Raw genomic sequence first — 25,907 nt, forward strand, 5'->3', positions numbered from 1 at the left:
GACACTCTGTGGGAGAAAGAAACTGCTTTCTATTCCCATAAAGATGTATAGCCCCAGACTGGCAGGTCTACTCTAACGTACCGGGTCACTATGGATCAGAATGGACTGGATGGCAGTGAGTTTGAATTCTGAGGTTATGTCATCATAGCTTCTTCACCCATTATCTTCTGATCTGAATCTCACTGGTGGACTTGTAATCTTATGATCATAAATTTTATTTCCAAATCCGGCTAGACCAGAGGTTGCACACTGGTACAGATAAGAGCTGGAAACACTGGTAATCCAGGACAGATAAATCCCTCAGGACCAATAATAAGAGTAGCGATAGCAAGAGGATAAGGGAAAGGTTGGGGGAGAAAAGGGAAACCAATCACAATGATCTACATATAACCCTCTACCTGGGGGATGGACAACAGAAAAGTGAATGGAGACATCGGACAGTGTAAGACATTAAAAAATAATAATTTATAAATGATCAAGGGTTCGTGAGGGAGGGATGGTAGGGGAAGGAGTGTTAAAATGAGGAGCTGATACCAAGGGCTCAAGTAGAAAGCAAATGTTTTGAGAATGATGATGGCAACAAATGTACAAATGCGCTTGACACAATGGATGTATGTATGGATTGTGATAAGAGTTGTATGAGCCACAGTAAAATGATTTTTTTAAAAGCCACTATATAAAATAAAAAGAAATTGAATTTTGTAGTTTGTTTCTAAATGATACCTTCAGTTCAGAGATGATTTGTAAATTCAACATATTCCAATCTTGATGAATAATCAAGTTCCTGCCTGCATTGCATAAATCCTCCATTGCTCTCCACCCCTCCCCCAAGATACATTCCCTCTTTCACTTCCCAAACTAGCACCATAATTATGCAAAATAAACCAAAAGTTCAACAGACTTTTTTCTACAAAAAGGACGTTCTTCATAAAATTATGCACTTGTAATCAACTTCTCTAAGTTTTCTCTGAGTGATTTGTGTGTTTCTTGAAAGCTTCAATAATATTCCGAGCCCTTATCATATTGCATGAAATAATAAGAAGTCACTAAATATTTATTGTTATAATGATTTAAAACTTGTTTTGATTGTAGAAACTTGTAGAAACATGGTATGAAGTGTTTTGCACAAATTTTTATTAGAAAATGTCAGGATTCATTAAAGTTAAATAGTTTACACAATTAAAAATGGATATATATGAAAGAAATGATAAAATTCTATAAATTCATACCCTGATGAAACCAGAAATACTGCAGAGGTTTATTTATATTATTTTGTGTTTGCTTTGAAAATTTTAGCTAAACAAAAGTATTTGATTTAAACAAAATTATTCACAAACAAAAGAATAATCTGATTGATCATGTTTCAGAAAAGATAGGACTAGCTTACATCTGAGAACAAGAACATGTCATTGATACTCTTTTAAAGTATGGGCTATGTCCTGCTCCTCTCCTCTCTTCTTCTGATCGTCACACAATTCAAATGAGACAAATTTTATTTAAACTATATCCTGTTTTTTAAAAAAGTCTCTCAGTTGCTGGTCATTGTTACTGTAATTCTACACAAATAATGTGCACATAATGAGTTTTTGCAAACCACACAACCCACTCTAGTGTTGGTTTCCTATGGTTGGGCACATTGCATGTAAGAAAATACACAATCTTTTGTCTGCATGGATTATCTTATTCTAGATATGTCCTATAAGTGGAATCATACAGTACTTTTCCTTGTGTGTGGCTCATCCATAGCACGTTTTCAATGTTCATTATGTGGTAGCATGTCTCAGAACTTCACTTTTATTTTATAGCTGAATAATACATCATTGTCTGTACATATAAGGTTCCTGCATGGGATAAGCAATTTGCAATAGGCTACTAATAGAAAATTGTTAATTTGACACAGCTGCTCTTTTTTAAAAAAGCCCTAAAGATTTGTGTATATAAAGATTATTGGCAATAAAACCCAATTGAGCAGTTCTAATCTGTAACACATAGAATCACTCAGAGTTAGAATGAATCCAGGACAGTAAGTTTAATTTTGTATATACAGATATAGATGTAGATGTAGATATCTATTCATCTATTGAGATAAGTTTTACCATTATCAATAAAATGTAAATGTTATTTTTGCATGCTTTCTTTTCCAATAAGCATACAGATAACTACAGTGCACATGCACACAGAGATACATCTTAAAAATACCTTGCTAATGGCGTTCTCAAACAACTACATTTATTTTTCAAAACACCCTATGAGGTACATACTAGTATTTCTTGTTGAAGATGTGGAAATATAAAATCAAAAACACTATGTAATTTTCTCAACATTATACTACTTAAAAAGAGCAGAGTCCTGAATGGTATTTGTAAATGTTAAGGAAAGGGGAAGAGAGGATATGAGAATATTTGCCTCAAGAAAACACAATCGTTTGAAACCTTTTTTCTTACAGCTGTTCATGGAATGACAGCCGGTTAATGCCTCATGAGATCATTTGAAGTCCAAGCAAACATATCTCCATCCTTTTCACACTAAAAACAAAACAATTACTTCCAAAAGTCCCATTTAAAAAATCTTTATTATCAGCATTAATGGCAGAGATTTATGTAGAATATATATAGAGAGCACATATATGGAGAATATAAATAAATATATTTTACAAGAAGAATGTCTCACTGAGGACTAAGATGCCCCTGCCCAAACCATAGTATTTTGAATTGCCTCATATGCATGTGAACATTGGATATTTAATAAGAAAGATGAGAGAAGACTCGATTCATTGGAATTATGTTACTGGTGAAGAATAGTGGAAAGGACCATGGACTGTTAGAACAAACAAATGTGCCTCAAAAGAAGTATAGTCAGAATGCTCCTTAAAAATGAGAATGGAAAAAAAAAAGAAATGAGGATGGAAAGGCTCTGTCTCACTTTTTTTGGACATGTTATCAGAAGAGATTGGTCCTTGCAAAAGGGCACTATGCCAGCTGAAGTAGATGGGCACAAGATGCATTGACAGCAGATGCAGCCATGGGCTCAGACTTAACAATTGTGAAGATGGTGCAGGACCAGGAAATCAGGAAATGTTTCGGTCTATTGTATATAGGCTGACTATGAGTCCAAACTGCTTGATAACCAATAACCAAACAACATCATCATCATCAACAACAACAACAATACACACACACACACACACGGAAACTTCAAACATTTGTGGGAAAATCCATGGACTTTCTATTGCATTTTCCCATGACCTTTTGAAGTCTTCCTTATAAAGAAAATTTTGTGGAAAACTGGAACTAAGAAATAATGGAATTTTCCCGTGAAATTTGAGAAGCCCTTCATCTATACATTCATATGCAGTCCTATTGTGTGCTTGGGTGTGTATTAAGATCTTTAGAGGGAGATAGAAAGAAGGCACAAGTACATAAAGACATAAAGCAGATTTGTGTTTTCTATAGCAGCACAGGCTTTCTTCAGTGGAATGTTGATTTGAAATGTGTGTGCATAGTATTCTGCTGTTCCAGAGTAAAACACATTTGAGATTTTCTTCCCTGTCACTAAAAATGGCCTTCTTATTAATAGCCCATTTAAGTGTTTACATAGATAATAGCCTTCAGTTCAGCTCCCCAAGAAAGGAATTAATGTTGGTGATCAGAGTCTGGCTTGGCCCTGCCCCCTCGGGGTGAGGGCTGGGAATGTACGTTTAGAGAGGGAGGCAGTGACCCATCCATTGCTGTCTCTCATGTCAAGACGCAGTTGGTCCCAGGACACTTGATTCTTACATTTGGGTGACCTTCTCATCTCGTCTAGTTTTCATTTCTCAGGGATAAAACGTTAATTAACAGGTGCCACTTCCTTTTTCCTTGGACTTATGAAATCTATCAAATTTATAGGAAAACTCTTCTATTATGGATTGGCTCATTTCTGGTCTGGGAATTGACCGGCTCCTTTAAGAGCTCTGCCTGCCTCTGTTCTCTTAATGTCACTGCCATATCACCTTACACAGACAGTCTGAAGGCTAGAAATTATGTAAATTAGTATTTACAAAAACATTAACGCAAAACATTAATAACACACAGTTTGTTTAATTATTGAGTTTTACTCAGCATTTAGAGGATCTTTGCCTCACTGATAATCCCCCTATCTTGTTTTCTTTTCCTCGTTTTCAGACCCTGCTGCTCTAAGAGACGCTTGCTGTCAGTGAAGAGTTATGTGATTTCGGCTCTCACAGTCCAAGAGGCAGCTGAAGCCAAGGGATTAGAGGTCATGATAGTCGAGCCTGTTCCTTGGCAGGAGGAAAGCTTGAAGGTGGGTCTTGACAAGTCAGAACATGTGTGAGCGCAATGATAGCAGCCCTCTGCTCTACTGCTCCCCTCGCCTGGCTAAGGAGATCTCTTTGGGAAAACGGGACTCATATTTTATGCTCCTGTGGACTACTTTAGTTCAGCAAAAAGAATTTTAAAACATACCTGCTTTGAGTACTTTTAAAAAGTTATACTTGTAAACTGCTTTCAAGGCACCATTTTACTTTATGAAATTCACTACAAAATTTTACAATTGTCTGCTATTGGACACAGAATGTACCCTTTACCTGCACCCCTGTGTAACTTTTCATTCACTTTTATGCTTCAATCTTTCTCTTTCTGAGGGTTTTGAAATCCAATCCCCTGATGAAATCCCAAGGGGATGAGTAATGTGGTAGAAAGAGTAGGAGGCTAAGACTGAGGTCTACTTCTTTTTTTTTTTTTTCTCCTTTACCAATGTAGGGCGCCAGGACCTACGATCACTAGCAGCCCAGGTAGCAAAAATTACGCTTCCGAAATCTCTTGATGTCAATTCCGCACGTAGAGCAATAGAGATGCCGTACGTGTGCCACTTAACGACAGAAGCCCTTTTTTTTTTTTTGAGGTCTACTTCTGACTGTGCCACTTATGAGTCTTGTGGTGCAAATGGTTATGCTTGATGCCTAACCAAATGTTTGGAGGCTTGCTTCTGCCCAGGGATGCCATCGCTGAAAGGTTTGGGATCTGCTTCCAGCCATTGAAAACCTTACATAGCACAGGTCTACTCTGACACACAGGAGGTCACTGTGCATCGGAGTGGACTCACCAGCAACTGGGTGACTCCCCTCCTTAGTCTCCGTATCTATAAAATGGCAAAACTGTAGTTGCCTTGCCTACTAGTACAACATTGTGATAAGATCTATATTCAAAATGCACTTAAAATCATCCTCTATATTTTTGTACATCTTATCATTATTATGTACTACATACAAGGCTACAGTGTGTATAAAGACTAGCCAGACAATGCTTACTAATTTCCTGGTTAGAAATATCATCCCAATCCTAGGAATAATCCAGATGTCCAGAACAAAAACTGACAGAAAGCAACATCATCTATTTTTAAATGTATATAAACATCTATTATATCTGTAAAGTTATCAACTGACAAAACTTTTAAAAAGCAACACCGTCCATATTTTAATTTTTGTGGATATATTAAAATATATCTGTAAGTTTATGTGTTATGTTCACAACTCCCCAAAAGAAATAAAATGCAAAGATAATAAAAACTATGAAAAAAAGTATTTGATTTACATCAGAAGCAACTTATTTTGGAGTTGAAGAATTGGAACCGTGTAATTACTCCCTTGTATATCAGACATTATTTATATTGAGATAATGCATATGAATACTATGAGCCAGCCTAGGTAGCTACTGTTACTCTCTTTAGAGATGTTGGAAACTAAGGTTCCAAGCGCTTAGGTGACTCACCCAGTCACTTACAACAAACCAACAGGGTTGATGCATCAGCCTAGTTGAACGCTTGTCTCCTTTTGGTCCCAACCACAGACCTTGCACGCTGGACAGAACTCAACGCTGGACAGAACTGCTGACTCAGCAACTCTCAACTTGAAAGGGATCCACCAACTGGCTCCTCCCACCAGTTCTAGAATCGAATGACCACTGCTGCTTTCCCTGCGCAATGGTAAGGGAAATTAACACCCTATGGAGAAAATTTAGGAGTCCCTGTTGGAACAAATGGTTAAGCACTGGACCACTAACTAGAAAGTTGACAATTTAAACCCACTCAAAGGCTCCTCGGGAGCCAAGCTGGGCCATCTGCTTTCTGAGCGATCACAACCACAAGACCTTCTCTGAGCAAACAGCCACCACCAATCAGAATAGATGGCAACTGGTTTAGTTTTCGGTTTAGGTGGCAACCTCGGTCAAATGGGAGGTAGGCGATAGAAAAAGGCCTGCAGCTGAGTGCCTCCCTTCCTCCCCAGGTTGGCTCCTCCAATACCTAGTGAATCCCTGGAGACTGCCTATGTGATCAAATACCCCATTGTGTTTTCTTGTGAAACTGGGGCCAGACCAGTAACTCACTAACTTGTTTTTCTTTGTCCTCTTTCTTTGCCTTCCTTCCTGTTCTCCATCACTCTTACTGAACTGGGATCATATTAACCAATAAAGCAGTACCAAGTGAGTTTGGCAGGGGGTTGCTTAGCATAAAACTAGCCATTCAGAATTCACTGGAGACTTCCGGGAAGATGGCACCCATGTGGAATCACTGGCTTTGTTCTCCCACCGGTAGCTTGGAAACTCCATGTAGAACGTGGCTGCTAGCTGGAGACCCAGAGCGGGCGGGAGACCCCAGGAGCAGGTCAGGGATGCGGAGCCGAGCTCTTGTCTCCTCCCGGCTGTGGATACCGAGGACATCCTCAGCCCATGCAGCAAAGTGGTCAAATTGCCCTGCCCTCGAATCCGCTCCCAACCCTTAAATCAGAATCACAGCCAGTGTGACCCCGAACCAAAACAAAGCAAAAACGAATTTAGTACAAATTGTTTATAATTTCTCTATACTGATCCTCAAAACAACTAATTAAATACCAGTTACAAAAAAAAAAAAAGAGAGAGACTGGTAATCCAATCCCACCAGTCTACTCTGCTCTAGAAAAATGAGACTTTCTGCTTCTGTAAGGTTTTACAGCCGTCGAAACCCAAAAGAGCAGCTTACTGCGTCCTGTAGGACCTGTTGGGTCTCCACCAGTAGGTAAAACTGGGTGGCAATGAGGTGAGTTTTGCCTCAGGCTTTATTTCCAAGGGAACCTTCATTAAGACTCTGGCACTTAGTCTGGTGTTTGCCACTTCATTTTCTTGACTTCCCTATAAGGGAAGTTGTAATTGACTGCATTTCAGTGAGTTTGTTTTTGTTTCCCTGTCAATGATCTTTTCCTTTGTCCTACTTCAGCTACTTGCTGACATGAGCATACCCTAGAAATGTAATCCAATCATTAGGTGTGTGTGTGTGTGGCTTGTTTTTTAAAAATCATTTTATTGGGGGCTGGTATAATTCTTTTTTTGTGTCGTGATATGTCATCACACACGCAGAATCACCTGGGGTCATCATCACCTGGTACAACTCTTAGCACAATCCATCCATCCATCCATTGCGTCAAGCATATTTGTACATTTGTTGCCATCATCATTCTCCAAACATTTTCTTTCTACCTGAGCCCTTGGTATCAGCTCCTCATTTTTCCCCTACGTCCCCCACCCTTCTCCTTCATGAACCCTTGATAATTTATAAATTATTATTATTATTTGTTCATGTCTTACACTTCCTCACATCTCCCTTCACCCACTTTTCTGTTGTCCATCCCCCAGGGAGGGGATTATATGTAGATCTTTTTAATTGGTTCCCCCTTTTTACCCCACCTTCCTACCACCCTCCCGGTATCACTCTCACCACTGGTACGGAGGGGTTCATCTCTCCTGAATTGCCTGTGTTTCCAGTTCCTATATGGACCAGTGTACATCCTCTGGTCTAGCTGGAGTTTTAAGGTAGAATTGGGATCATGATAGTGGGGTGGAGGTAGCATTTAAGAACTAGAGCAAAGTTGTCATTTCATTGTTGCTATACTGCACCCTGACTGGCTCGTCTCTTCCCCGTGATCCTTCTGTTCAGTTGCCTACAGAAGGGCTTTGGGTCCCCACTCCCCACTCCCTCTCATTCACAGTGATATGATTTGTTTTGGTCTTTGATACCTAATACTTGATCTCTTTGACACCTTGTGAACACACAGGCTGGTGTGCTTCTTCCATGAGGTCTTTGTTGCTTCTAAGCTAGATGGCTGCTTGTTTACCTTCAAGCCTTTAAGACCCCAGATGCTATATCTCTTAATAGCTGGACACCATCAGCTTTCTTCACCACGTTTGCTTATGCACCCATTTGTCTTCAGCAATCGTGTTAGGAAGGTGAGCATCATGGAATGCCAGTTTAATAGAATAAAGCATTCTTGCCTTGAGGTAGTACTTGAGTGGAGGCCCAATGTCCATCTGCTACCTAAATACTAAACCTCTAAATATATGCACATAAATCTCTTTACCCATCCTCATATATAAATATATTTACATATGTACATGCCTGTATTTAGACCTTTCTAAATGCCTTTTGCCTCCTAGTGTTTTCCTCTATTTCCTTTTACTTTCCTCTTGTCCCATTATCATGCTCAGCCTTCAGTTGAGTTTCAGTAATTCCTCTTGGTTACATTGTCCTTGATCAAGCCCTACCAGGCCTCTTACACCCTCCTTGCCACTAGTTTTGGATCATTTGTTGTTCCCTTGTCCCTGGGTTTCTTAACACCACTTCCTTTCCCCCACTTCCCCCTCTCCCATGTGCCCCCCAGAACATTGTTTTCTCCTCCAGATTGTTTATCCCGCTTATCTTATTTAGATGGATCTACAGGGTTAATAATATGCACATAAACAAGACAGAACCAAAACAAAGCAACAAAACAACAACCAAAACCAATGACAAAAAAAGAGAAAAGCCTGTAAATAGTTCAAGGTTTGCTTGTTGACTTTTAGGAGTGTTTTTCGATCCAATCTGATGGGATGCCAGGCCCTGGCCCTCAAGTCTATTTTTGGTATTCCCTCAGGACTTCTTTGCGCTGTCCCCTTGCTTTTCTGTTGCACGCCCTTAGTACACGCCCTTAGTGCACGCCCTTAGTGTTTTGCCTCGGTGTGGTGGGGTCAGATTGGGGCAAAATTCCTCCACTGTATCTCCAGTGTTGTCCCCTGTAGGGCTATGGGTCAGTGAAGGATGTCTTGTCTCATAGTGGGGCCAGCCATATGATCCTCTCTGTGCTTTGGCTCCTCTGAGCAGGGATATCATCCTCAAGGCTTGGTGGGCCAGGATGTGCTCCATTCTCTATTCCTCCCCCTTCATTTGCTCCCATGTGCCGTGATCAGACATGTCCCTCTTCCTGAGCTGTAGCGTCAGTGCTGTCCTCTGAAGTAAATTATTCTGTGGGGAGGGGAGGCTGTTCATGTAGTTGGGATTGGGGCTGGCCCCTCTGACCTCTCTACTGGTTCCCTGGTGTGGCTTGTTTTATAAAATAATATTTTATTATGTTTTAGGAGAAAGTTTGTACGGCAAGTTAGGTTGCTCTGACCATTTTAATGTAAATTACCATTGGTTACACTTTTTTCCAATGTGCCATTATTTCCATTCTGTTTCCATTCGTGATGACTGAATTGTGCCCCGCCCCATGCCCCAGTATAGTCAACTTGCCTGGGTCTTGATTCTCAGTGGTTTGGCAGCACCATGGATGAGGCAACAGCATCATGTTCTCAACAGCACAGATAGCATTTCATCACCATAAAAAAGCTATCCACACTTCTATTCTAGACACGTAATTTCACATTTCCAGGATTTCTATTTAAGTATTCTCTTCTCTGTTGAGCATGTTCTAGTTTTCCAATGATTCTGTAAGGCTCACTTGGACCTACAGTTGTAGGATCCCGCATCTTTCTCACTACCTTCATGCTTTTATCTAATCTTGTCGCTCTCCTTACTGAACTTGGATATTTTATAGTTCACTGAACTCTGAATTCCACTATTCCTCTTCTTATTATAATCACTTATTATACAGAGTACATCCAAATGCTGCTCCAAATGCACTCTGCACAGATCTCCACCCTGCCCTGTGCCCTCGGAGGGTGATAGCTATGGCCTATCTGCAGTTTCCATTTGGGTTCGGACCATGAGAAGCCAGGTAGAGTGAGGGAGGGAAGTGATACTGACATACTCATTCCTCTAGCTCTTTCTGTAAGGGATAACCATGGGCTGGCTGCATTAGTGTGAGTGACTCAGCTCCTAAAAACCTGCAACTTTATTATTTAAATAAACAAATAAAAGCAAGGTTGCTACTAGGCCCTGACATGGAAATAGCATGGAAACCACATCTGATCTACTACGGCCACACAAGGGAGCAAAACAATTCAACACCACACTAGCCTCAGCCTGGTACCGTGAGGCAGAAAGCAGACATGCCTGCACCCTCTAAACCTTTTCCCCCTGAGAACAATATTCCCTTCATGGTACTCGGCTTCTTTGTTGTTGGGTTCACTAATCAGGTGCAATGGCCCACAGAACTTACAGGCAGTATTCTTGATTAAAGGAGTGTGTCAGGAAAATTATCAAGTTACCACCAGTCAGAAAAATGAAGGATATGGTTCTTTTGACAGCAGGCATGTATCTCTGAGGTCCGTTTCCTCTCTGCGACATGGCCCCTTGGCCTCAGGACTTCCAGGCAAGTGTTCGTAAGTTCTTTTCGTGCTTGTATATGCCAGGGGGCCTCCCTCTATGCAAACCAGCATTTTAATTGTACCATGGTCAGGAAACCCACCTTTCTGGCTCATGCTGCCACTGACCCACTTCTCCTCACAGGGATCTTAGATGTAGCTCTTCACTCTTGGTTGTTGAGAGATTCTTTCCCTGTCTGCTCCTGAGCTGGCTCAATTTATACCCAGTGGAGTGAAAGACTGCCCATCTCCTCATATGTACGCCCCCTCTTTGCAGGCCTTCATCGAGCCATCTGGGGGAGCTAAGAAGACTATGGGAAGAAAAACCATACCAAGTAGTTTCCCCTCACCACATACTTGCAGCCTGAACCATCATAACCTTGGTATCATTTGTGTGATGGTTAATATTCTGTGACAACCTGGCTAGGCTGTGATGCCCAGTAATTTGGCAAGTGCTCTTCCACAAAGTAATAACCTTTCATTTTGTGATATGAGGCGAGTAACCAATCACTTCCTTGGGGGTGTGGCCTGCCTGCAGCATATCAATGAATATTGTGGAATAGTGCATTTTCTCTCTTAACCTAGCACTCTGTTCATTGCCTAACCTCTGACTCATGGAACATAAGATCCCAGATGTCTCTAATCTGCTGCTTGACCTGCAGCCTCTTGGACTCGCCAGTCCCTACAGCCCCATGAACTAGCAGTCTCCACTCTGCTGTCAGTAACATGGATTTGGGACTTTATAGCCTCTGCAATTGTATGAGCCATTTTCTTAAAGTAAAACTCTCTATGTGTATTTCTTTTTGTTTGTTTGTTTGTTTTTCTTAATTGCTTTATTAGGGATCATACAAGTCTTATCACAATCCATCCATCCATCCATTGTGTAAAGCACATTTGTACATTCATTGCCCTCATCATTCTCAAAACATTTGCTGTCCATCGAAGCCCCTGGCATCAGGTCCTCGTTTTCCCCTCCCTCCCCAGTTGGAAGATAACACCTGTGAGTGTAGGTTCGTGGTTGACACATGGAAGTAGACTTCTAACTTGTGACTGGTATAGGCCGTCTTTGTTTTCCTAGCCGGAATATGTACATCTGGAGATGGGGATGGTCCCCATCACGATTTCACCATAAACGAAAAGCCAGAAACACAAAACCAATTGCCACTCCTGGTGACCCCAAGACTTATTTCCAAGATGCCTCCATTTCAGTGATTCTCAACCTGTGGCTTGCGACCCCATTGGGGTAGTAAAATTAGTTATGGAGTAGCAACGAACATAATTTTATGGTTGGGGGGGTCACCACAACATGAGGAACTGTATTAAAGGGTCAAATCATTAGGAAGGTTGAGAACCACTGATCTAGTTTGGCTTCAACTGCCAATTGGTTAGCAGCCTAGCCTGTTTCCTACTTGTACAACCCAGAACTTCCGCTGGAGAGCTTTTGTTTTTCATCCCTGTGATATTGGGCTCTGTGGATTTTCGTAGATCCTAATCCTCAATGGGAGGAATTCAGAGAACAGAGCTATTGTGCTGGGGTTACTGACTGTTGTTATCATGGAGAAACTGAGATCCTGCTACACAAAGATCATGGTAAACTGAGGAAAGCTTAAAGTGGTCAAGGTTGTTATCTTGGTTGGATCCTCAATCAATGCTCATGGAAGCGGCAGTCAAGAGATCAAGCGATGAATTGCATTGGGTAAATCTCTGCACATGATCGCTTTAAAGTATTGAAGAGCAAGGCTATCATCTTGAGGACCAAATTGCCCTTGCCCCAAGCCATGGTGTGACAGTTACATAATCTGGTGTCAATGTGAGGATTAAGGGTGTAGGGATGTAGTCTAGGCTGTCAATCAGGATAGAGTCAATGAGGCCTCTGTGTGGGCATGACCTTCCCCCAAGGATTCCGGGAATTCCTGGATGTCCTCATTGGAGGCTGGAGACAGACTCTCTCTCTGGGCTCACTCCCTTGGAGATTCTCTACTGACAAGACACATGGCTCTATGTGCTGGGATCTGGAAAGGCCACATGGACCTACCCTTATGCAACCAGACCTCTGGAGCTGGAGAAGCCACGTGGAGGCCCCTGCCAGCTCTGAGATGCTTACAACTCCACCGAATCCACAAGACTTCCAACCCACTGGCCTGTGATCCTCCTGTATCTGGCATCGTTGCATGTATTTCGTGAGTCTTAAGAGGACTTTATTGAATGGTATCGGACATGTGGGCTAATATTGGACTTATGGACTTTATCTGGACTGGGCTGGGATGTTTTCTCAACAATCAACTGCCCTTGTATATAAAAGCTCTTTCTTACACACATATACATGTTTATGAATTTGTTTCTCTAGTCTACCCAGACTAACACACAGGGTATCTCAAACTGCTTCATGTGCATGTGAAAGTTGGATATTGAATAAGGAAGACTGCAGAATCAATGTATGTGGCCTGTTTTCTACAGTTCTCTTTCTGCATTTGGCACAGCCATAGCTCGTGGTCCCAATAAACATCTTAAACTCATAGATAATCCAAAGCACTGGATGCTGGACAAGCTGACTGATGTGTTTTCTCCTCTTCCATCCACTGGTCCCTAACAAGCTGAGAGAATATGTCTCACAGGCCATTTTCTTAAGAAATAGACTTAGAGCATGCTCTGACAGGAGATGAAGTTTTAAAAAATTGCATACATCAGTTCATTAAGACTGATGTCAAAGTTGAAACTGATATAACTTACCCTGCTGGTGTTATGGACTTCATCAGCATTGACAAGACCAGAAAGAATTTCTGTCTGATCTATGACACCCAAGGTCACTTTGTTGTACATTGTATTACACCTGAGGAGGCAAAGTACAAGTTGTGCAGAATAAGAAAGATCGTTCTGTGTATAAAAGGAACCCCTCACCTGGTGACCCAATGAGTTCCCACCATCTGCTATCCTGATCTCTTCATCAAGGTGAAGGACACTGTTCAAATTGATTTGGAGACTGGAAAGATTACTGATTCCATCAACTTTGACACTGTTAATATATGTATGAAGACTGGAGGTGCTACCCTGGGAAAAATTGGTGTGATCACTAACAGAGAGACACACCCTGGCTTTTTTTATGTGGTTCATGCGAAAGACACCAATGGCAATAGCTTTGCCACTGGTTTTCCAAGATTTTCATTATTGGAAAAGGCAATAAACCATGGACTTCTCTTCTCCGAGAGAAAGGCATCCGCCTCATCTTTGCTGAAGAGAGAAAGAGACTGACTGCACAACAGAGCAGTGGGTGAAGTGATCTCCACGTGCTGTGAGGGAGGAATCTTTGAGATAATAAATACAGCATACACAAATTTATGCATTTTAATTATGTTGGTAGGGAGAATAGTGAATGCACCGTGGAAATGCCAAGAGAACAAACAAATCTGTCTTGGAGGAAGTAAAACCAGAATGCTCCTTAGAAGCAAGAACGGTGAGACTTTGTCTCCTGCATTTTTGACGTGTTCCCTGGAAAAGGACATCATGCTTGGTAGAGTGTCAAGGAAAAAGAAGAGGAACCTCACCAAGAAGGATGGACACAGCGGACGCAACAGTGGGCTCAAGCGTAAGGACAATTGTAAGATTGTGCAGGACTGGGCGGTGATTCCTTCTCACGAACGTAGGGTCACTATCACAAAGACGACAATGGACTATGTTTGGAACCCACTGGGGAACCTCTTAGTACTCCCTTGCCTAACCAATTCAGTCAGTCTAAAACTGTAGCAGACTCTTAATCAAAGCCATTAAGGAATAGGGAATGAAGGTTTGATGTTTCTATGCTAGGTAAAGAATTTCAGGGTGGAAAATAGCTATGAATAGCATATGCACAGACCACATGGCGAGCCACCAAATCAAGGCTAATAATAGCGATCTTCTACATTAAAGAATTATTTTACTGAAGAGACATTGTTCCATGATAATACAGAAACTGAAGGATTTCATACATTTCTGTGGTGGGGAAACATTTTCTTCTTGCACAAAGGACAAGTGATATGAAGTGGGGAAAGGAGAAGACTCTTGAATATCTTATGTTCACCTGCTCAGACCCAGTTTCCATCTTTCTCATACTTGCTCTGTGCCCCGAGAGATTGGTCTCCACAGACTCTAAGGTCTTGCTTTGTCCTCCACTTTTGATTACATTTGACTTCAGAAGGCATCTACACAGCTTTGTGCAGTGGCAATATCGTAGCCCATGAGGTTTACCCGAGGCGCGATTATTGCTAATTGAAAAAAAAAGAGAATGCATCTAGAAGATCAGAGGGAAGGAGGAGAGAGAGATTGAAACTTTATTCTCAGATTCCACCTTTCGAGAGTGACTGTATGGTGACTGTTTTAGTTATTGTTCACCCCAAACTGTAGAGACAGCATAATATGAAAGAATTAAGCCTATCTTTAAAATTAGGAGCACTATACTTACCTGGCAGGCAAGATACCATGATCTCGAAGGTGGTTTTCCCAGGGCGAGCCTTATCCATTTCACTCCAGATGTGCTGACCCTACGATTTCCCCAAATGTGGGAAACTTGACTGCATAATTTGTGGTACTGGGGGACTGTATTCACGCTCTTCCCTGTTAAAAAAAGAAATAAAATAAAATTAGGGGCACTATCACTACCAGGTGGAGAGCTAGTCTCATAGCAGAATCCAGGTGCTGTTATGAAATGAAGCCCATCCATGGGCTTTACTAAATTGAAGAGTCATTTATAGGATTCATAAGGGGAAAGTAAATCCCTGGTTATGCCCCCCTTCCCCCTCATGGAGCTCAAATTAAGATTATCAAAGGCTAGCTAATTAATTACATGACTTATAGACTAACAAATGAATGAGAAAGTTGAGGATTTTATATATAGCTAATTTAGGAATGACAATGGAAACTGAAGAACTAGTTCAGGTAATATATTTTGACTCTAAAGTAGAGTATGGACACACAATATGAGCTGATGTAAGAAGATGGAATTTATCATCTTAATGATCAATGTAACAAGAAGTAGGGTTGATTGATTCAGCTACTTCATTCGAGGTTTTCGCTAACTCTGTATTCTGACATCCTTGGTATTGGCTTTTTTCTAAGGCTGATGGCAAGATGCCTTAAGTTAACTTCAGATATTATATTCTGAAATGACAATATTCAGAAGAAAAAAAGAAGGAAACATCCATTCTTATGCCCCCCCCTTAGGATAGGTGAAAATTTCTAACAATAAAGTGATGTATAATAGTATGGATTGTTATCAGAGCTGTAAGAGCCCCCAATATAATGATCTTTTAATTAAAAATTGATATAAGATAATCCTAAAATGATAACAATACCTCTAAAATGGATCAAGGAGGTATATAAACCATAGATATATGAATTGATTTTGGACTCAGTCTTAACCATAGCCCTAGTCTAAGAACAGTTAATTCTTATAATGTGGCTCTACTTAATACTTGCCCTCATGAAGAGATCACTGGAGATATGGGTGGTACAGCAAAATATGAAGAAATCAGATGATGTCTGGCTATCAAAAAGAATAGTGTCGATACCTTCAGGACCAGGGGTGTGAGAGGCGATACTGGGAGAGTAGAGGGAGAGGGGGTTGGAAAGAGGGAACCGATTACAAGGATCTACATGTGACCTCCTCCCTGGGGGACAGACAACAGAAAAGTGGGTGAAGGGAGACGTTGGACAGGGCAAGATATGACAAAATAATAATTTATAAATTATCAAGGGCTCATGAGGGAAGGGGGAGCAGGGAGGGAGGGGGAAAAAAAGAGGACCTGATGCCAATGGCTTAAGTGGAGAGCAAATGCTTTGAAAATGATGAGGGCAATGAATGTACAGATGTGCTTTACTCAATTGATGTGTGTGTGGATTGTGATAAGAGTTGTACGAACCCCTAATAAAACGTTTTAAAAAAAAGAAAAGGAAACACTGAGGAAATATAAGAATAGTGTCTAGCATCTTAAAAGCTACATTAAAACAAGCAACCATCTAAATGAAGTGTCAAGTAAGTCCACATGGAAGAAGCTTACAAGTTTGTGTGATTCAAGGATTGTAAATAATAAAATCCATGACCAGTGGAGGGGACTTTATTAGAACCTAATATCTGAGCATGTTTTGCAGAAAACTGCAGATGACAATGAAAGTCTAAAATCCATTGACAGGATTCCCCCTGTGGATTAAAATTTCAGAGAATCTCCTCTGACTATTGACCAGGGATGTGAATAGGTTTGCTATCATACAGAGTGCATTAGGAAAAGATTCATTTAGGGTAAAATTTAACACTATATCATTTGTTCTCCCTACTTATCCGTTAAAAAATAATAAATTAATTCTAGTTTTTATTGTTTTCTGATTGCTTTTGGATTGAGGTTTTTCTATTTTATTATTTTGGCTGGGTTGTTGTTATTGTGGTAAATTTTTCTTTATATTTGGTATATTTTTCTCCAAATCCAGGATAGGTAAATCTAAAAAGAAAGAAAGATTTCTCAGAACCATTTCCCACTCTGTAGGTTACCTTAACCATATTGTAATCATAAGCTCTTTTAGGAACGAATCACTAGCAAAACTCAAAAAAGTCACTGCCATTGAGTCAATTCTCATTCATAGTGATCCTGTAGGAGAGGATAGAATTGCCATGTGGGTTTCCAAAACTAACTCTTTATGGGAGTAGAAAGTCTCATAGAGCCACAGGTGGTTTTCCCTGGAGCCATAGGTGGTTTTAACTGCTGGTCTTGCTTCTAACTGTTGGTTGGTGAGATAGTTTATTGTGCCAGCCTCGCTGATAAACACATGTGGGATTAATTGAAGGGCAGAGAGATAAATGGCTCAGTGAGCCTCGCCTTTCTTGTCTCTCACTCTTTGATCATTGAACCAGTGTCCGGCTGCCCTGCTTGTTCTGTGCCTTAATTTGCAAGCTACACTACCTGTGGGACACCTAACCTATGGACTGTGTCGCTGTAATTTGAGGTCCCTTTAAGACCTGCTTTGCCACACAATTAGAATTTACATCTCTTGAGCTGGGGACTGACTGTTGGTGACCTGGCTGACTGTTGGTGACCTGCCTTGCTGTTTGCTGCATGTGCCAGGATAGCCTGAATCTCTCTACAGAGGACTACCTGGCAACCCTCAAGACTTGAAGGGCTGCCAGTATCTCATAACTCTCTCATGGGAATGAGTTGCACTGAGCCATTTGTAATGCTTTATAATTTGTTCTTTTCTTGTATTATATATCTATCTATCTGTATATAATTTAACCATTCATTTCTTGTATTATCTATCTTTATATATTTATATTTATATTTATATTTATTTATTAGCAATCTGGTTTTGTCTCTCTAGAGAACCCTGTCTAACACAGTTGGTAACTGCAAGATCAGCAGTTCAAAACCACCAGCCACCCCAGGAGAGGAAGATGGAGCTTTCTACTCCTGTAAAGAGTTATAGGCTTGAAAACCTAGAGGGGCAGTTCTACTAATTCCTAGGAAAGAACAACAGTCCAAGACTGGTTGTTCTAATTATGTTCTAACTGATGCTAATCTCATATCAAGCTATGGATATTCTTAGGAAGAATGGAAATTCCAGAACACTTCATTGTACTTATGGGGGACCTGTACATGGATTAAGAGGCACTTGTGCAAGCACAACAAAGGAATTAATGCAAAGTTTAAAATCATGAAAGGTGTGTGACAGGGTTGTATGTTCTCACTATACTTACTTAATCTGTATGCTGAGAGCAAGTAATCAGAGAAAGTGGATTATATTAAGAAAAATACAGATGGACAACAGAAGAGTGGGTGAAGGGAGATGTCGAACAGTGTAAGATATGACAAAATAATAATTTATAAATTATCATGGATTCATGAGGGAAGGGGGTCGGGGAGGGAGGGGGGAGGGGGAAATCAGGAGGTAATACCAAGGGCTCAAGCAGAAAGCAAATGTTTTGAGAATGATGAGGGCAACAAATGTACAAATGTGCTTGACACAATGGATCTGTGTATGGATTATGATAAGAGTTGTATGAGCCCCCAATAAAATGATTTTTAAAAAGAATGCAACATCAGGATTGGAGGTAGGAGTATAAACGACTTTCAGCATTCAGATGACACAACTTTGCTTGAAGAAAGGGAGAAGGATTTGAAGTGCTTGATGATGAAGACCAAGGAGTGCAGCCCTCAGAAAACCAAGGATTAGAACTCAATGTAAAGAAGACCAAAATCCTCACAGCTGGACTAATCGGTCGGTCACATCGTGGTAAGTGGATAAAAGATTGACTGTCCAGGATTTCATCTTGCTTGGATCCATAATCAAAGCTCATGGAAGCATCAGTTAAGAGATCAAATGACACCGTTCATTGGGTAAACATGGTGTACACGACCCCGTTCAAGTGTTGAAAAGCAAGAATATTATTTTGAGAATTAAGGTGTGCCTGACCCAAGCCGATAACCTCCCATACATGTAGAAGTTGAACATTGAGTAGAAAGTTAGAAGATGACTTGATTCACTGAATGGAAAAATATTGAAAGTGCCATAGATTGCCAAAAGAACCAACAAATATGTCTTGGAAGAAGTACAGGAAGAGTGCTCCTTAGAAGCAAGATGGTAAGACTTGGTCTCACATACTTTGGACATGTTGTCAGGAGAGACCTATCACCCTGGAAAAGGACATCATGTTTGGCAAAGTGGAGGGGCAGCAAAGAAGAAGGCCTTTGAAAAGATTGATTAGCATGGTGGCTGCAACAATAGGCTTGAACATGACCATGATTGTGAGGAGGATGCAGGACTGAGCAGTGTTTTGTTCTATTGCTCAGAGGGTGGCTATAAGTCAGAACAACTCTATGGCCTATTACAACAACACCAACAAGAGATGTCAAAAGAGCCCTGTTAACAGAGTGGGCTACACAGTGAGCTGCTACATGAAACTTGAGCCCATCAGTTGCTCCACTGCAAAAAAAGATGAGGCTTTCTGCACCTGTAAAGATTTGTATAAAGATTTACAGCCTCAGAAACCCTATGGAGTTTCTTCTTTGTCCTAAAGGAACACGACAAATTGGAATTGACTCAATAGCAATGGGTTTGTTTTGGGTAAACAGATGTGCGGAAGTTTAAGACTAAAAAGCTAAAGCCAAAATGAGGTTTGTAACGTCTGTAAAACAACCAAGAGGAAGAGTAAAATCAAATGGTGCAAATTAAGTTTCTTGAGACAAATTTGACATATGGAAAAAGTGGATATTCCTACCTCTTCTCAAGTTTGTGAAGGGTTCCTGGTCATCGTTACCCTGGTCAGAAATGAGGGGAAGACATATCGGCACACCATGCCCAGAGGATGACATCCCTGCATGGACCAGTTAAAGCACAGAGAGGACTGTAGGACTGACAACAGCTCATGACATGTTGCCCCCATACTGGAGCATACTGAGACGGAGGACAAGACTGGGGACACACAGCAGGAAGTGAGGTCAGAACCCCCTGCAGTGGGACAAACCAAGAAGGGAACATAACAGATCAATAATGGGAGCAAAGCCAAGCCAAAGAACCCCAAAGAGCCTCCCCAAAAATTCAAGGCTAGGAGGGACAGTTCCCAGAATTCCCCCAGGACCAATGGTGAGATAGTCATAAAGGTCAGGGGACAGATCCGGAATTATGCAGGGTTTTTGTTGTTTTCTGTTTGTTTTTTTCCTTTTCTTTTTGTTCAATCATTTGTTTTCTATTTGTTTGGTCTATGCCATTGTTGGTGTGTCTACTTACATAAGACAGGCATGGGAAGCAAGCTCCAGGAGAAAGCAACAGGACCAAAGGTCCCAGGGAGGCTTGAGGGGAGAAGGGGGTGGAGGAAGGGGGAAGTGAGCAAACAACACCATAGACAGGGGAACACCCTGGGAATAAAAATCAATAACGAGTTGGATACAGAGATCCTGGGGGTGCTGGTGCAATAGTAAGCTAGCTGAGATGAAGTACTAGGAAGCAGAAGTAGGGTGAAAGTGATGGTGGGGCTGAAGGAAGGTAAAAGGAAACAGAGGAATGATTTGGGAACAAAGCTATGGATAGAGGTATAAGCACAGGTGTGTCCATATGTAAATATATTAATCCATAAAAAGATATATTGCCCTATGTACATATATTTATATGGCAATACACTGAGGTAGTAGATGGACTTTGGGCCTCTGCTCATACCCTCCATCAATACAAGAACACTTTGTGCTAACAAATTGGCAATCTGAGATGCTCACCCTCCTGGAACAATTGCTGAAGACAAAATGGGTGCATAAGCAAATGTGGTGAAGAAGGTGGATGGTGCCCGGCCATTGAAAGATATGGTGTCTGGGGTCTTAAAGGCTTGAAATGAAACAAGCAGCCATCCATCAGACAAACAAGAAACCCACATGGAAGAAGCACACCAGCCTGTGCGATCATGAAGTGTCAGCAGGACCAGGTAACAGGCATCAGAAGACCCTTAACAATCAAACAAACAAACAAAACCATATCATTAAAAATGAGGGGTGTCGAAGCAGAGACCCAAAGCCCATCGGAAGACAATGGAACATCCTCTATTGAGGGGTCACAGGGAAGGAATGAGTCAACCAGGGTGCAGTAAAGCACTGATAAAACACACTTCCTCTGGTTCGAGGCTTCTTCACCCCCCGCTACCATGACCCTAGTGATGCTTCTCATTTCGGACTAGACCAGGCACGTACACAGGTATAGATAAGAACTCACTTCACATGCAACTCATGAGAAGAAATGGGAATAGCGATACCAGATGGGTAGGGGGAAGGGGGAGGGGAGAAGGGGAAGAAAGGGGAACCAATCTTAATGACTGACACACAACCACACACACCCTCCACAGGGAAGAACAATGAAAACCATGGGGGAAGGGAGACAGTGATTACTGTGATATATGAAAATAATAATAATTTGTAATCTATCAAGAGGTCATGAAGTGGGGGTGGGGAGGGGAAAGATGAGCTGATACCAAGGGCTCAATATTAAGTAATTGTCTAGAAAAGAATGATGCCAACATATGTACAAATATGCCTGATACAATTGATGTATGGATTGTAATAAGAATTGTAAGAGATCACAATAAAATGATAAAAAAAAACAATGAGGGAAAAAATCTATTTCTCATAGCTAAATCACTAATAAAGTCACCTGGGGCAAGACTTTCATTAATTCATCCAGCATTTATGAACACTGAGAGAAATGCCGAGTATATAGATTATAAATGTGTGGTCTTCCACTAGAAGAATGTTCCGAGAGTTTGAAATAGATGTGTTAATAGAACATCATGGCAGAGATGACATGAGATGAGAGTGGAGGGATTCGCAGATAACCTGAGTAAAATACTGCAGGTGACTAAGAGTTTGCCTGACAAGTAAAGATGGGCAAGGGAACAACGAGACATGGCATGAAATGATGTGACAGCATAGAGAAACTTGAAGATGATAGGTTGGCTGGCTTGTCAGTGTTGATATTGGCAGAGTAGCCTTTGTTGAAAGGTCTTGTTAGACACGAAAGAAGAGTGGGACCTTTAATGGAGTAAAGAGCTACTGAAGGATTTTAAGCAGGAGTGTGAATTAAACAAGTATTTTTAAACAAGTATTTTCCAGAGTTCACTATGTCAGAGAATGGATGATAATGCGGGGATAAGACCCAAATCAGGCAAATTGCTTTGAGAGGTAAATTCTATTGACTCCTTGTTGATAATATTCTCTTATATATACATTGGACTTTAGACTAGATTAAAAAACACCAAACCAAACTCACTACCAATGAATAAACCCCAACCCACAGTGACCCTACAGAACAGCGTGGAGTAGCCCCTGGGGGTTTCAGAGGCTGCCCATCTTCTTATGAGCAGGCAGCCCTATCTTTCTCCTGTGGGCAGATTGGTAGGTTCAAGTTACTGACCTTGCGGTCAGCAACTTAACACATAACCCACCACACCACCAGGGCTTCTTCAGATCCAATTGGGCATCACAAACACAATTCATATTAGGGCTTGGAAAGTCCTGTATGTGCATCAAGTGTGCTGTGTAGCCCGCGGGCGGAGGGGGGAGCGCTGCACTGGATTGATGGGAAACACCCCATCTAAAAGGAAGGCAGCATCTACTCTGCCACAGGCTATTGGAGCAGAAGTGCTAGAGTTTTCAGAGAAGTCTCAAATCACTTTCTGGAAAATATTCCAATTTTTGCAGGTTGCTAATGAAATCAAATGGTAAAGGTAATACAGTTGAATCCCAGACCTCGATGCTAGTCCGTTCTAGAAGGAGCATTGAGATGCGATGCAGTTGATTTCCAAATCAATTTTTACCATAATAACTGAAAACGGATTAATCTGTTCTCAATCACCAAGTTTTTACCTTAATCTTGCCTTTTTATACAAAACATTACAGAGAAATTTCAAAGTAAATAAGTTCAGAGTTAAATAAGATAATTTAAATAAGAAATACAACATTAAAAACGTTTTTAACAACTACAGTATGGCCCATACCTTGAGATTGATGAGGATCTGGATCTGTGTACACGGATGTGGAGAGGAGGTATGGAGAGAATCATTGTTTGGAAGGGGAATCCCCTTCCATAAAATCAACTGGTAGCTGCTTTTCAGGAATTTCTCCCCTTCTTTGCCTTTTTTCACTAGACCCTAGCTGGCTTTCTCTTTGAAAATCATTCCCTTATCATGATGATTCTTTTCAAAAAACTCTTTCTTGGACCCATGTTTTTTATCTAACAGCAGTACCAAAAGCCACAAAAACTAAGAAAATTATAGCAAAATGCTTGGAACACACAGCTGCAAAAACGTTTAAATAACGCGTACTAACAAAGCCAAGTCATGTTGAGTGACCGAAACACAAACTGCTTTTGTTTACAAAAATCACGTGCTTGGGGTGGGATTCCAATGTTTCGTTCAAGTTCTGATTCCAAATGTTCTCAACCTTTACGCATCGAAATCCGCTTATGTGCAGTACTGATGCCGCCGAGTACTGCGATTCTACTGTATCCGCAGCAACAAGGCACCGCCAGCTGAGTCATTCTTCCAGGAGTCACCAGCTTCGAACTGTGGGACACGATGAGTCTTAGAGTCCTATTGAAAGACACCTAGTGATTGATATGAATTGGAATAGACCAGTGGAAGTGGGTTTAGCATTCGACAATAGGTTGAATTATGCTCCTTGGCCCCAAATATGTATTGGAGTCATGGCAACTACAGGTATACTGGTAAATATGAGATAATTCCTGTTATGTTAATTAGTCCATACCTGAATATAGTGTGTATCCTAAGTCTAATAGTTTCTGAACCATAAAAAGCAGAATGGACACAGACACACCCAGCAAAATGTGACCATATGAAGGTAGAGCATATGGCAGATATATGAACACACCGAGCATCTCCAAGGACTGCCACCTACCGCCAGCTAGAAGCTGGAACAAAGAAGAACCTCCTTCCAAAGTCATGCCTTGAGTTTGGGCTTTTGCCTCTTGAATTGTGAGAATAAAGTTCTATTCTTTAGAGCAGTGGTTCTCAACCTGCCTAATGCCGCAACCCTTTCATACAGTTCCTCATGTTGTGGGGCTCCCAACTATAAAATTATTTTCGTTGCTACTGTCATGAATTGGGCGACCCCTGTGAAAGGGTTTTTTGACCCCCAAGGGGGTGGTGACCCACAGGTTGAGAACCGCTGCTCTAGAGCAACACACTTGGGACATCCCTGTTAGGGCACAACAACTCAAATTCACTGTCACTGAGTAGATGTTGACCCAGAGTGACCCTATTGGACAGAGTAGAGCTGCCCCTTTTGGTTTGAAGACTACATTTTGACGGGAACAGACAGCCTCATCTTTCTCCTGGGGAGTGGTTTAGGGGCTTGAACATCTTGATCTTGAAGTTAGCAACTTAATGCTCACTATACCACCAAGGGCTCCTTTAGGTAATGAAAACAGCCCCTTTCCAGTTTAATAATTAATAATTGTGCCTAAGTACTTTTATGCTGCATCATCATTGGCCATTCATAGTAAAACATTCACTTGATGAAAATCTCTGCCCAATATTCCTGGTGCTAGCATTTATTCATTTGATTGTCCATATTTTATTTTAATAATTGAATGAATTTATTTGCTCATTCTACAAATATTTATATATTGCTGATTATATTCAAAGCATTGCAACACCAAGATGAGGTTATAAAAGATAAAAATGAAGGGACTGGGACTTCTTGACCCCTCCCTTACAAGGTGGAAAAATTGGTCTCCACCCACCAGTTAATCTTGGAGGAGCAGATTCTGCAGCATACCCCAAGGTCATGTGTCCACCTTCCAAGTTCATAAGACATAGGACTGAGAAAGTGTGTCCAGTCTGGGTCCCCAGGACAGCTGGATGTGACTGCTTACTATTCCACCTGGAATAAAGGTCAAGAGAAAATCATGAGAATTAGAATGGAGATGCAGGGGTTAAGGGGCAGGCGGGGAGTGGAGAAAGAAAGAAAAAGAAATCACTATTTAAGAGAGTAGCTCTCTGTGGTCATTATAAGCCCAAGATAACAGATGACAAATATAAAGGATGTAACAACAAACAAACTAATAATACTAGTCTTGGAGTTTGATTTTTTAAAAGAATATTGTATTATGTGAAAATGAAAGGTATAGAAAATACATATTGTATGGTGCATTTGTGTGGAAAATGAACAGAGTATCTTTGTTTTTAAACTTTAATTGTGATTGAGTGGAAGTTTACAGAGCAGATTATCAGTTACATTCAATCATTTGTGCATATTTTGTTTCAACTCATCCATTGCAATCCCCTCCATGTACCATCACTTCTCTCTTATTCCTCCCTGTTTCCTGATTCCAGCACTCTCTCTTTCCGAATCCTTTGTACTTTCTTCTGGGGAAAAGGTTGGCCTTTTGATCTTTACTGGTTGATTAATCTAACAGCAGGATGAGTTCAGTTCCAGATATGAATCATGACAATGGTTCATAGACTTGGGCCTCCACCAGTCTCTCTCTGACCAGTAAGCCTGGTCTCTTTTGTGAGTTGGGGTTTTGTTTCCACTCTTTCCAGGACCTTCTAATGTGATTCTTTTTTAAAAACTTGGTAGTGGGAGCTGGGCACCATATAGTTCTCTGGCCTCATGTTGTGACAGCTATTTGCGTGGTCTCGTGTTGTGGTCCATTTGACTAAATGTTTCCACGTGTCTTTAGAGATTTGTCATTCCTCTTTCCTCTGGATCAGGGCAAACCAATAATTGTACTCTAGATGGCTATCATGAGCCCGTAAGACGCCAGTTGCTACTCACCAAAGTCATTGAGTAGACTCTGGCAAAG

General features: G+C 41.0%; 2 non-coding genes and 2 pseudogenes across 2 annotated transcripts; 3 read left to right on the top strand and 1 right to left on the bottom strand.

The window, feature by feature from the left end:
• Nucleotides 1-4,757: 4,757 nt before the first annotated feature.
• Nucleotides 4,758-4,891, bottom strand: LOC142457645 (U11 spliceosomal RNA). Its single transcript, XR_012786344.1, has one exon. It is a non-coding gene; the product is annotated as a U11 spliceosomal RNA (small nuclear RNA).
• An 8,132-nt stretch (nucleotides 4,892-13,023) lies between these two features.
• Nucleotides 13,024-13,858, top strand: LOC142456001 (small ribosomal subunit protein eS4, X isoform-like; annotated as a pseudogene).
• A 909-nt stretch (nucleotides 13,859-14,767) lies between these two features.
• LOC142457459 (U4 spliceosomal RNA) lies at nucleotides 14,768-14,849 on the top strand (annotated as a pseudogene).
• A 164-nt stretch (nucleotides 14,850-15,013) lies between these two features.
• On the top strand, nucleotides 15,014-15,176 carry LOC142457391 (U1 spliceosomal RNA). Its single transcript, XR_012786146.1, has one exon. It is a non-coding gene; the product is annotated as a U1 spliceosomal RNA (small nuclear RNA).
• The last annotated feature ends 10,731 nt before the right edge of the window (nucleotides 15,177-25,907 follow it).

The sequence above is a fragment of the Tenrec ecaudatus genome, chromosome 9, assembly GCF_050624435.1.
Source record: "Tenrec ecaudatus isolate mTenEca1 chromosome 9, mTenEca1.hap1, whole genome shotgun sequence".
Classification (NCBI taxonomy): domain Eukaryota; kingdom Metazoa; phylum Chordata; class Mammalia; order Afrosoricida; family Tenrecidae; genus Tenrec; species Tenrec ecaudatus.